The sequence below is a fragment of the Bombina bombina genome, chromosome 4 (assembly GCF_027579735.1).
Source record: "Bombina bombina isolate aBomBom1 chromosome 4, aBomBom1.pri, whole genome shotgun sequence".
Lineage (NCBI taxonomy): Eukaryota > Metazoa > Chordata > Amphibia > Anura > Bombinatoridae > Bombina > Bombina bombina.
In genome coordinates, this window is record NC_069502.1 from 126,044,440 (window position 1) to 126,057,690 (window position 13,251).

The following is a 13,251-nucleotide window of genomic DNA, read 5'->3' on the forward strand; positions in this document are numbered from 1 at the left end:
TAAAACTAACAAACACTAAATTACACAAAATAAAAAAATAAATTATCAGATATTTAAACTAATTACACCTAATCTAAGAGCCCTATCAAAATAAAAAAGCCCCCCAAAAATAAAAAAACCCTAGCCTAAACTAAACTATCAATAGCTCTTAAAAGGGCCTTTTGCAGGGCATTGCCCCAAAGTAATAAGCTCTTTTACCTGTAAAAAAAAATACAAACACCCCCCCTCAACAGTTAAACCCACCACCCACACAACCATCCACCCACATAAAAAGCTAACTAAAAAACCTAAGCTCCCCTTTGCCCTGAAAAGGACATTTGGATGGGCATTGCCCTTAAAAGGGCATTTAGCTCTTTTGCAGCCCAAACCCCTAATTGAAAAAATAAACCCACCCAATACACCCTTAAAAAATTCCTAACACTAACCCCCGAAGATTCACTTACCGGGAGAAGTCTTCATCCAAGCAGCAAGATGTCCTCAACGAAGCTGACAGAAGTGGTCCTCCAGATGGGCAGAAGTGGTCCTCCAGACGAGCAGAAGTCTTCATCCAGACGGCATCTTCTATCTTCATCCTTCTGGCGCGGAGCTGGTCCATCTTCAACACATCCGACGCGGAGCATCCTCTTCGAACGACAGCTTCTTCGTAATGAATATCTCTTTAAGTGACGTCATCCAAGATGGCGTCCCTTAGATTCTGATTGGCTTATAGCATTTTATCAGCCAATCGGAATTAAGGTAAAGAAAATCCTATTGGCTGATTGGATCAGTCAATTGGATTGAACTTCAATCTTAATGGCTGATCCAATCAGCCAATAGGATTGAGCTTGCATTCTATTGGCTGATTGGAACAGCCAATAGAATGCCAGCTCAATCCTATTGGCTGATTGCATCAGCCAATAGGATTTTTTCTACCTTAATTCCGATTGGCTGATAGAATTCTATCAGCCAATCGGAATCTAAGGGACGCCATCTTGGATGATGTCAGTTAAAGAGATATTCATTACAAAGAAGCCATCGTTTGAAGAGGATGCTCCGCGTTGGATGTCTTGAAGATGGACCCGCTCTGCGCCGGAAGGATGACGATATAAAAGATGCCGTCTGGATGAAGACTTCTGCCCGTCTAGAGGACCACTTCTGCCCATCTGGAGGACCACTTCTGCCGGCTTCGTTGAGGACATCTTGCCGCTTGGATGAAGACTTCTCCCGGTAAGTAAATCTTTGGGGGTTGGTGTTAGGATTTTTTTAAGGGTGTATTGGGTGGGTTTATTTTTTAGATTAGGGGTTTGGGCTGCAAAAGAGCTAAATTCCCTTTTAAAGGCAATGCCCATCCAAATGCCCTTTTCAGGGCAATGGGGAGCTTAGGTTTTTTAGTTAGCTTTTCATTTGGGAGGTTGGTTGTGTGGGTGGTGGGTTTTACTGTTGGGGGTTGTTTGTATTATTTTTCTACAGGTAAAAGAGCTGATTACTTTGGGGCAATGCCCCACAAAAGGCCCCTATAAGGGCTATTGATAGTTTAGTTTAGGCTAGGGTTTTTTTTTATTTTGGGGGGCTTTTTTATTTTGATAGCGCTATTAGATTAGGTGTAATTAGTTTAAAGATCTGTAATTTGTTTTTTATTTTCTGTAATTTAGTGTTTGTTTTTGTGATCTAGCTAATTTAATTTAATGTATTTAATTGTATTTAATTTAGTTAATTTATTTAATTGTAGTGTAGTGTTAGGTGTTAGTGTAACATAGGTTAGGTTTTATTTTACAGGTAAATTTGTCTTCATTTTAGCTAGGTAGTTATTAAATAGTTAATAACTATCTAATAACTATTCTACCTAGTTAAAATAAATAAAACTTGCCTGTAAAATAAAAATAAACCCTAAGCTAGATACAATGTAACTATTAGTTATATTGTAGCTAGCTTAGGGTTTATTTTATAGGTAAGTATTTAGTTTTAAATAGGAATAATGTAGTTAATGATAGTAATTTTATTTAGATTTATTTAAATTATATTTCAATTAGGGGGTGTTAGGGTTAGACTTAGGTTTAGGGCTTAATAAATTTAATATAGTGTTGGGGGCGGAAGATTAGGGGTTAATATATATAATGTATGTGGCGGCAATGTTTGGGGCGGCAGATTAGGTGTTAATAATATTTAACTAGTGTTTGCGAGGCGGGAGTGTGGCGGTTTAGGGGTTAATAGGTAGTTTATGGGTGTTAGTGTACTTTTTAGCACTTAAGTTATGAGTTTTATGCTACGGCGTTGTAGTGTAAAACTCATAACTACTGACTTTAAAATGCGTTTACGTAAGTCATTTTGCTTAACGCGAAACTCGTAATCTAGCCGAAGGTTTTAACTTTCCCTTTAAACAAGATGCAAACCTTTCACAGACATGTTTTTTTTTTAGTCATAAACAGTTTTTTTTTTCCAGTCTTAGCAGATATATCCAGTATTATATCAGTGTATGCCCTGACACATAGTTGTTTCAATGAACATTAAGGTAAGTGTGGTCTGTGATGTCATAATTGTCAGTAGTATAAACATTTGCTGGATCAGCCATTCCACTGGTCTATAATGTCATAATTGTCAGTAGTATAAACATTTGCTGGATCAACCATTTCACTGTTCTATGATGTCATAATTATCAGTAGTATAAACATTGCTGGATTAGCCATTTCACTTGTCTTTAGACTCTAAGCTTAGCTTGTGGTTCAAGGCTTGGCTAGTGATTGCAGTAATGCTGAAAATAGGTATTATTTTCTGCTTCCTTTACTTCCTCTCATTCCTCCCCATAATCATGCCTCCCCCACAGACCTCCCTCTCACCCCTCTCCCTCATTCCTCCCCATCTCTCCTTACCTCAATCATCTCACTCTTCTTTCTCTCTCCCTCTTTTCTTTTCAACTTTTCTCTCTCCCTTTAAATTTCTCTCCCCCTCTATTCTTTCTCCATCGTTTCTCTCCCCCTCTTTTTTCTCTCCCTCTATTCTCTCTCCTTCTTTTCTCAAGACCTCTATTCTCTCCCCCTCTATTCTCTCCCCCTCTATTCTTTCTCCATCTATTATATGTCCCTCTGTTCTTTCTAACTCTATTCTTTCTTCCTCTATTCTCTCTCCTTCTTTTTTATCTCCCTCTTTTCTCTCTCCCTCTTTATTCTGTCCCTCTATTCTCTCTCCTTCTTATCTCAAAACTTCTATTCTCTCCCCCTCTATTCTCTCCCCCTCAATTCTTTCTCCATCTTTTCTATGTCCCTCTGTTCTTTCTAACTCTATTCTTTCTTCCTCAATTTTCTCTCCCTCTTTTTTCTCTACCTCTTTTCTCTCTCCCCGTTGTTTCTCTCCCTCCTTCCTGTCTCGAAACCCCTATCGTCTACTTTCTGTTATTACATTCTCTCTTCTCCTCTACTTTCTCCTTCTCTATTTCTCCTTCCCCCTCTTCCCTTCCCTCTTTCTCCTTCACTGTTTCCTCTTCCTTACCTTTCCCCTTCCCTAACTTTCCCTCCCTTTTACGCCAATGTCTCCTTCCATTGATTCCTATATATTTCTCCTTCCCTCTTTTCCCTTCCCTTTTTACCTCTTCCTCATCCCTCCCCTTTCTTCCCTCTCCCCTTCCCCCTATATATATATATATATATATATATATATATATATATACATACACATACATAAAGTAGGCGCATGGAAGTCATGGTGCTGCTGTTAACCAGTCATTAAAGATGACACAGGGCATAGTAACCTGCTGCAGTTGATCACAAAACCAACAAAAGCTACAAGAGACACAAGACAAAGTAACACTGAATGTGCTGGTGCTGATGATAGTAAGATTGGCCATTAAGACACTGCAAAAGACACAGATAAGGTAAGCTGAATTGTCTCACTGCTATTGAACACAAGATCAGCCATTCTAGCTGAAGCTGCAGGGGCATGGAATTCATGGTGTGGTGACACTGAATGTCTTGCTGCTTTTAACCATTCATTACAGATGACAAAGGTCATAGTAACCTGCTCCATTTAAAGACAAGACCAGTCATTCTAACAGAAGCTACAAGAGACACAAGACAAAGTAACTCTGAATGTGTTGGTGCAGATGACAGTAAGATTGGCCATTAAGACACTACAGAAGACACAGACCAGACACGGTAACCTGAATTGTCTCACTGCTGTTGAACACAAGATCAGCCATTCCAGCTGAAGCTACAAGAGACACAAGACAAAGTAACTCTGAATGTGCCAAGACTGCAGCCGGGGACAGATGGTATCTGCCTTCATATGGTAAGGGAGCACTGATCGTGGCACTACACGCAACCACAACCGCAATGTCTTACTGCTGATGAACACGAAATCAGTCATTCCAGCCGAAGCTGCAGGGGCATGGACTTCCTGGTGTGGTAACCCTGAATGTCTTGCTGCTATCAACCAGCAATTACAGAGGACACAGGGCATAGTAACCTGCTGCTATTAAACACAAGATCAGTCATTCCGGACGAAGCTGCAGAACTAACAGGACCTTGCAACCCTGAATGTATAGTAATAAAATCAATAAATGCATAAATGATAAAAAAAGAAAAAAAAATCTCTATTTTTTATTTTAGTAAATTTAAATATGGCTACAGGCTAAACACATTTTATTTAATTTAGAAAAGTTTCAAATTGTTAGAGGGTAACTGGCTAAAAACAAAATCTAGGGGTATATTTATTAATGTATAAATTGATGTAGCGTATCATGTCCGCTGCACATTGATAAATGCCGACAACATACGCTGTTGGCATTTATCATTGCACCAGCAGTATTAGGTGTTTTCTAATCTAATACAGGATCACACAGGTGTATAGATGTGTGCAAATCTAATACAGGTCTCACACAGGTGTATAGATGTGTGCAAATCTAATACAGGTCTCACACAGGTGTATAGATGTGTGCTAATCTAATACAGGTATCACACAGGTGTATAGATGTGTACTAATCTAATACAGGATCACAGATGTGTATGGATGTGTACTAATCTAATACAGGTATCACAGGTGTATAGATGTTTGTTAATATAATACAGGATCACACAGGTGTATAAATGTTTGTTAATCTAATACAGGATCACACAGGTGTATAAATGATTGTTAATCTAATACAGGATCAAACAGGTATATAGATGTTTGCTAATCTAATACAGGATCACACAGGTGTATAGATGTTTGCTAATCTAATACACAATCACACAGGTGTATGAATGTTTGCTAATCTAATACACAATCACACAGGTGTATGGGTGTTTGCTAATCTAATACAGGATCACACAGGTGTATGGGTGTTTGCTAATCTAATACAGGATCACACAGGTCTGTATATGTGTGCTAATCTAATACAGGATCACACAGGTGTATAGATATGTGCTAATCTAATACAGGATTACACATGTGTATGTATGTGTACTAATCTAATACAGGTATCACACAGGTGTATAAATGTTTGTTAATCTAATACAGGATCACACAGGTGTGTATATGTGTGCTAATCTAATACAGGATCACACAGGTGTACAGACGTTTGCTCATCTAATACAGGATCACACAGGTGAACAGATGTTTACTAATCTAATACAGGATCACACAGGTGAACAGATGTTTTCTAATCTAATACAGGATCACACAGGTGTGTGGATGTGTGCTAATCTAATACAGGATCACACAGGTGTGTGGATGTTTGCTAATCTTATACAGGATCACAAAGGTGTAAAGATGTGTGCTAATCGAATACAGGATCAGACAGGTGTATGGATGTTTGCTAATCTAATACAGGATCACACAGGTGTATGGATGTTTGCTAATCTAATTCAGGATCACACAGGTGTATAGATGTTTACTAATCTAATTCAGGATCACACAGGTGTATGGATATTTGCTAATCTAATACAGGATTACACAGGTGTATAGATGTGTGCTAATATAATACAGGATCACACAGGTGTATAGATTGCACTAATGTAATACAGGATCACACAGGTGTATGGATATTTGCTAATCTAATACAGGATCACACAGGTGTATAGGTGTTTGCTAATCTAATACAGGATCACACAGGTGTATAGATGTTTGCTAATGTAATACAGGATCACACAGGTGTATGGATGTTTGCTATTCTACTACAGGATCGCACAGGTGTACAGATGTTTGCTAATGTAATACAGGATCACCAAGGTGTATAGATGTGTGCTAATCTAATACAGGATCACACAGGTGTACAGATGTGTGCTAATTTAATACAGGATCACACAGGTGTGTGGATGTTTGCTAATCTTATACAGGATCACACAGGTGTAAAGATGTGTGCTAATCGAATACAGGATCATACAGGTATATGGATGTTTGCTAATCTAATACAGGATCACACAGGAGTACAGATGTTTGGTAATCTAATACAGGATCACACAGGAGTATAGATGTTTGCTAATCTAATTGAGGAACACACAGGTGTATGGATATTTGCTAATCTAATACAGGATCACACAGGTGTATAGATGATTGCTCATCTAATACAGGATCACGCAGGTGTTTGCTAATCTAATTCAGGATCACACAGGTGTATGGATATTTGCTCATCTAATACAGGATCACACAGGTGTATAGGTGTTTGCTAATCTAATACAAGATCATACAGGTGTATGAATGTTTGCTAATCTAATACAGGATCGCACAGGTGTACAGATGTTTGCTAATGTAAAACAGGATCACACAGGTATATAGGTGTTTGCTAATCTAATACAGGATCACACAGGTGTATAGATGTTTGCTAATCTAATACAGGATCACACAGGTGTACAGATGTTTGCTCATCTAAAACAGGATCACACAGGTGTATAGGTGTTTGCTCATCTAATACAGGATCACACAGGTGTACAGATGTTTACTAATCTAATACAGGATCAAACTGGTGTGTAGATGTTTGATAATCTAATACAGGATCACACTGGTGTACTGATGTATGCTAATCTAATACAGGATCACACGTGTATTGAGGTTTGCTAATCCAATACAGGATTACATAGGTATATAGATGTTTGCCAATCTAATACAGAATCACACCGGTGTATAGATGTGTGCTAACCTAATACAGGATCACACAGGTGTATGGATGTTTGCTTATCTAATACAGGATCACACCGGTATATAGATGTGTGCTAATCGAATACAGGATCACACAGGTGTATAGATGTGTGCTAATCTAATACAAGATCACACAGGTGTTTGGATGTTTGTTAATCTAATACAGGATCACACGTGTTTAGATGTGTGCTAATCTAATAAATGATCATACAGGTGTATATATGTGTGCTAATCTAATACAGGATCACACATGTGTATTAATGTAAAGTAATCTAATACAGGATCACACAGGTGTATAGCTCTTTGCTAATCTAATACAGGATCACACAGGTGTATAGGTGTTTGCTTATCTAATACAGGATCACACAGGTGTATAGGTGTTTGCTAATCTAATAAAGGATCACACAGTTGAATAGATGTTTGCTAATCTAATACAGGATCACACAGGTGTACAGATGTTTGCTAATCTAATACAGGATCACACAGGTATACAGATGTTTGCTCATCTAATACAGGATCACACAGGTGTACAGATGTTTGCTCATCTAATACAGGATCACACAGGAGTACAGATGTTTGCTCATCTAATACAGGATCACACAGGTGTACAGGTGTCTACTAATCTAATACAGGATCACACAGGTTTATGGATGTGTGCTAATCTAATAAAGGATCACAAAGGTGTGTGGATGTTTGCTAATCTTATACAGGATCACACAGGTGTAAAGATGTGTGCTAATCGAATACAGGATCATACAGGTGTATGGATGTTTGCTAATCTAATACAGGAGCACACATCTGTATAGACATCTGCAAATCTAATACAGGATCACACAGGTGTACAGATGTTTGGTAATCTAATACAGGATCACACAGGTGTATAGATGTTTGTTAATCTAATTCAGGATCACACAGGTGTATGGATATTTGCTAATCTAATACAGGATCACACAGGTGTATAGATGATTGCTCATCTAATACAGGATCACACAGATGTATAGGTGTTTGCTAATCTAATACAGGATCACACAGGTGTACAGATGTTTGCTAATCTAATACAGGATCACACAGGTGTACAGATGTTTGCTAATCTAATACAGGATTGCACAGGTGTACAGATGTTTGCTAATATCATACAGGATCACACAGGTGTATAGGTGTTTGCTCATCTAATTGAGGATTACATACTACAAACTCATTTATTGGAATGAGATACTAATAGACACCCCTTGTAATTGATTTTTTTTTTTGGATGGCAATTGGTAAACATTTGCTTTAGTACTTTACACGCCAATGTTATACCCTATAATCTTTTATATTTATACTTTCTGAATTAGTTGCTCCGGTTTGGAAATGTGCATTTCTGTAATTTATGCATACTTCTATCAGAACCACATAGCAACCCTTTTAATGTTGTGTTGTTTTTTATATGGAATCCTGATGATAGTACACTTGAAACTCCCATGTTTTCTCACATAAGACAAACTCTTATGACTTCTGTATTGCTCACTAATAACCACTTTGTTATGATATTGCCACATATTTCCTCTCCGTTTACTACTTAGACAGAAGGCAGTTTGGTGGCTCTTTCCATGTGTTATATTTGGTTTAGTTTATAAGTATTTTAATGAGAGATATTTTATCTAGCAAAATCTGTTTACCAATGTATAAGTTTACTTTGAAGGATATTAGTTACATCAGTGCTTCCTCTAAAGGAAATCTCTACAGCTAAATTTCTACAGCCCAGCATAAAATATGTTTCGTAGTATTTCCTTTGACCCAGCTAATTGCTTACCAATTTTGATATATGCTTGTCTGTTCTATATATTCATTTCTTTACTTTACCTACACAGATAATAATAGACACAGACGCTTAAAATGATGCTTGACCTGGTGTCCCCAGTTATGTACTATAATGCTTTTGCTTTTGAATGTGCTTAGGGGCTTAGATGTTTGCGACCAAGATGTCTGAGCCTTTCCACTTATTCTTATTTACATATTTAATATGTAGACTACATTATAGATTTGGGACTCCATAGTCATCTGGAGAATTCTAGTATTCATTACTTGATATATGCTTATACCTTTTCAAATAGTTTCAGTTATTATGTTTACTACTTTGTTTTTGTTTTCTTTTTTGTTTTTTTTTGGCTGTGAAAAATTGTCTTTATGGCTTAACCTTTTGATCTTTTGTTCAAAAGAAATACACAAAAATACTCTGGATATAAAAAAAATTGCAAACACAACACAGGTTTATCCCTAGCCCACACACACACAAAAAAAAATATTTGCTTAATATATGTGTGGCACAATTATTGACACTTTTATTGAGGAATTTCAATGCAAACATCTGAAAATATAGTGCAATATAGACAAGTTACATATAGAATAACTCTTATATGTCAGTACATAGCGTATAAGCCATATGAGTATATAAAAATACAACATTAATTACAGTGTAGCCAAGCATAGTGAGAGATTGTAATGCTCGTGGGATATTCCGCTATCAGACCGAACTCGGCCAGTAGTCTTCTTATCCCGGCGTCGAGCCGGAATGATAGGTAATATCCCAGAGCAGAGAAAGTTTGCAAGATGAGGTAAGCGGCACTCACCACAGGCAGGATAGTTTTTGGCGGCAACAGGCAGGGAGGCAGAGAAAGACAGTTCAGTGGTAAACCACAAGAAGGGTCAGGCAGGCAAGGTTTGGCAACAGTAAGGCAATTCAAAGGTAAACCACTAAAATGGTCAGGCAGGCAGGGTTTAACAACGGCAAAGCAGTCCAAAAGTAAACCACTAGAATGGTCAGGCAGGCAGGGTTTGGCAACAGAGAGGCAATCCAGAACAATAGGGGTTAATCAAGCAGAGAGGTCAGACAAGCAGAGTTCAGCAGCAGTATATCAATCCAGCAATTTAGTGGTTAACAGGCAGAGTGGTCAGACAAGCAGAGTTCAGCAGCAGTATATAAATCCAGTAGTTAAGGGGTTAACAGGCAGAGTGGTCAGACAAGCAGAGTTCAGCAGCAGTATATCAATCTAGTAGTTTAGGGGTTAACAGGCAGAGTGGTCAAACAAGCAGAAGTCAACAACAGAATATCAAGCCAGAAATCAGCAATCTATCACACCCAGGAGCACACAAAGTAACACCTATACTTGGGCAGTGATAGATTGCTGAATGGCAACTTACATAGGCGCAGGATATGCGCCACAGGGATCCCAACCGGCATCAGACCGGAGAGTGTGTGGCGATGACGTGAGTGCCGCACGCAACAGGAGCCGACACAGCCCCTGACAACGAGCAGGGAAGGAGGCGCGGCGTCCATAGCAACGGCTAGTGCGACGCGGCGCAACAAAGCTCCCCTCACAAGGGTTCCCTCTGGGAACCAAAGTCAGCTTCAAAGGGTGAGCAGTATGGAATCTGGAGACCAAAGATGGAGCATGCACATAACAGGCAGGAACCCAGGAACGATCTGCCACGGAGTAACCCTTCCAATGTACAAGATATTGCAGTTGTCTGCGCCTGTATCTGGAGTCCAGGATCTTAGCAACCTTATATTCAGGGTCGCCATGGACCAGGAGCAGAGGAGCTCTGAGTCGGGTATATCTATTCTTGATGTAAGGCTTGAGTAATGAGATATGGAAGACTGAGTGTATGTGCAGGGTTATGGGCAAGGCCTCTCTGTAGGCAACAGGAGAAAGTCTTTTTAAGACTTTGTAAGGACCGATAAACCTAGGCCCTAATTTGTGACAGGGTTGACGTAGACGAATGTGTCAAGTAGAGACACAAACACGTTCACCTACGGCATGTAAAGAGGATCTATGATGATCAGCAAACTTCTTGTATCTAGAGACAGCTGAACGTAACTGAGAGCGAATAAGTTGAGTGGTGAGTTCAGTAATGTGTCGGTCTGCAGCAGGAACCGCTGTGGACTGAGCAGAAAGAGGGAAGACACAAGGTTGATACCCTGCTGTGGCTTGAAATGGAGAACAACGTAGAGAAGAGTGCCAATGAATGTTTCTCGCCAGCTCAGCTAGGGGTAACAACTCAGACCGGTTGGTATGGAGAGAATTGACAAAGGCTCTAAGGTAGGCCTCGAGATCTTGGTTTACTCTCTCAGTTAGTCCATTGGTCTGAGGGTGTGTAAGATATCAGAACTGCCAGTGATCTGAGATTATAATCATTTGTTTGTATCACATACATTAGAATGATTGCTAGTGAGGAAACAAAGTCTAATATATTTGAAATGTTATAGCCTGTAGTAAAATCTTGCCAGTAAATATCAGTAGTAAAGAAAGATAAGAGCGAGGGAAATTCAACTGACTAATCATCTTAAAAACAAATTTATAAAATATATTGATAGTCCTAATAGGGACAATTGGGACTGCTATCAAAGGGCTAAGAGTAAGAGAGATATTTTCCTAACTAATAATCAGATACAGGAAGATATGAAAAACAAAGCTATATTTGGCACTTTTTCCCCGAAAACTGCTAAAATGCTCTCAAATATTTCCAAAAGCAAGAGGAAAAATAATTATATAGGAACAATTATATCAGAGGGTAAAAAATATAATGCTCCGAAGGATATCGTTGAGCAATTCCAATTATTCTACCAGAAAATATACTCCCCTGCAGAAGTTGATCAAGAGGCGAAAAAGTCTTACTGGGAAAGTGTTAATTTACCAAAAATCTCCTCAGATCACTTAAATATCTTGAATAAAGAGATAACTACAGAGGAAACACTTATTGCAATCAAAGAAGCAGTTTTAGGGAAGGCACCCGGGCCCGACCAATTACCGATTGAATTTTATTAAATGTTATCGGAAGAGATAGTTGTTACTTTGACAGATCTGTTTAACAATTATTTTCTGTTGCATTCTAGACCCTCTCGGTTCTTCACCGCCTCAAATATTACCCTTATCTTAAAGAAGGAGAAAGATCCCAATTCAATGGACTCATATAGACCAATTTCGCTTCTGAATAGTGATTATAAGTTATTAGCAAATATACTAGCCAACCATCTCAAAAAGGTTATAGGAGAAGTTATCCATCCGGATCAAACCGGATTTATTCCTGGTAGGTCAGCACAGAAAAACATCAGAAAGGCTATGACCGTAATCGAATATATATTAGCATCCCATAGGACGGGGTCAGGGCTGAAGCAAGATTTTGCGTTGTTAACGGTTGATGCAGAAAAAGCCTTTGACTCTGTCCTATGGGATCATTTGTTAACAGCTTTAAGCAATTTTGGTTTTTCAGGTCACTTCTATAATTATATTTCACTCCTCTATCAGAATCCAATCTCCTTTCTTAGTATTAATAATATTTTATCTGCCCCAATTACACTGCACAAGGGAACAAGGCAGGGCTGCCCTCTTTCACCATTATTATTTGATATAGCCATTGAACCTTTGGCGGTGAAGAGTCGAGAGGTCTTGGAAGATATAAGAATAAAACAGCATAAAGTCACGCTCTCACTATATGCAGATGATATCCTTTTCTATATAAGAAATTCTACCAAAAATATTCCAATTCTAATTGATATTCTATCGGAATTTAGTAAATTTGCTGGGTACAGAATAAATCTTGCCAAGTCAGAGATTCTCTGGATCATAAAGAATAGAAACAGTTATATACAGAACCCTTTTAAATTAACTGATAAATCTATTAAATATCTGGGAATAAACCTTTCAGGAAACCCAGAGGAATGGTATGACATGAATTTTGCTCCTATTTGGAGAAGTTGTCTAGCCGAAATCCAGAAATGGAGCAAACTTCCTTTGTCACTTTCTGCAAAAATAGCATTAATTAAAATGCGAACGCTCCCAAAAATACTGTTTTTTATACAGAATATCCCTTCTTTTCTGCATAGGGCCGATATTAAAAAGTTTAACTCTTGTTGTTCTACTTTTCTCTGGGCCCCAAAGAAACCCCATATTTCACTATCAAGGTTAATGCACCCAAAAGATTTGGGTGGACTTGCCTTGCCAAATTTAGCAAATTACAATCTGGCATGTCTTGTCCGAATTGCCCTGGATTGGCTCACAGGGGCAAATTTTATTGCTAGTTCTGATGTGGAAGAGGGTATCATGGCGCCATTCGCTCTTAAGGCATTGTTACATACTGCCCATCCAATAAAGGTTCGGGATTTTTCATTAAAACACACAATCTATA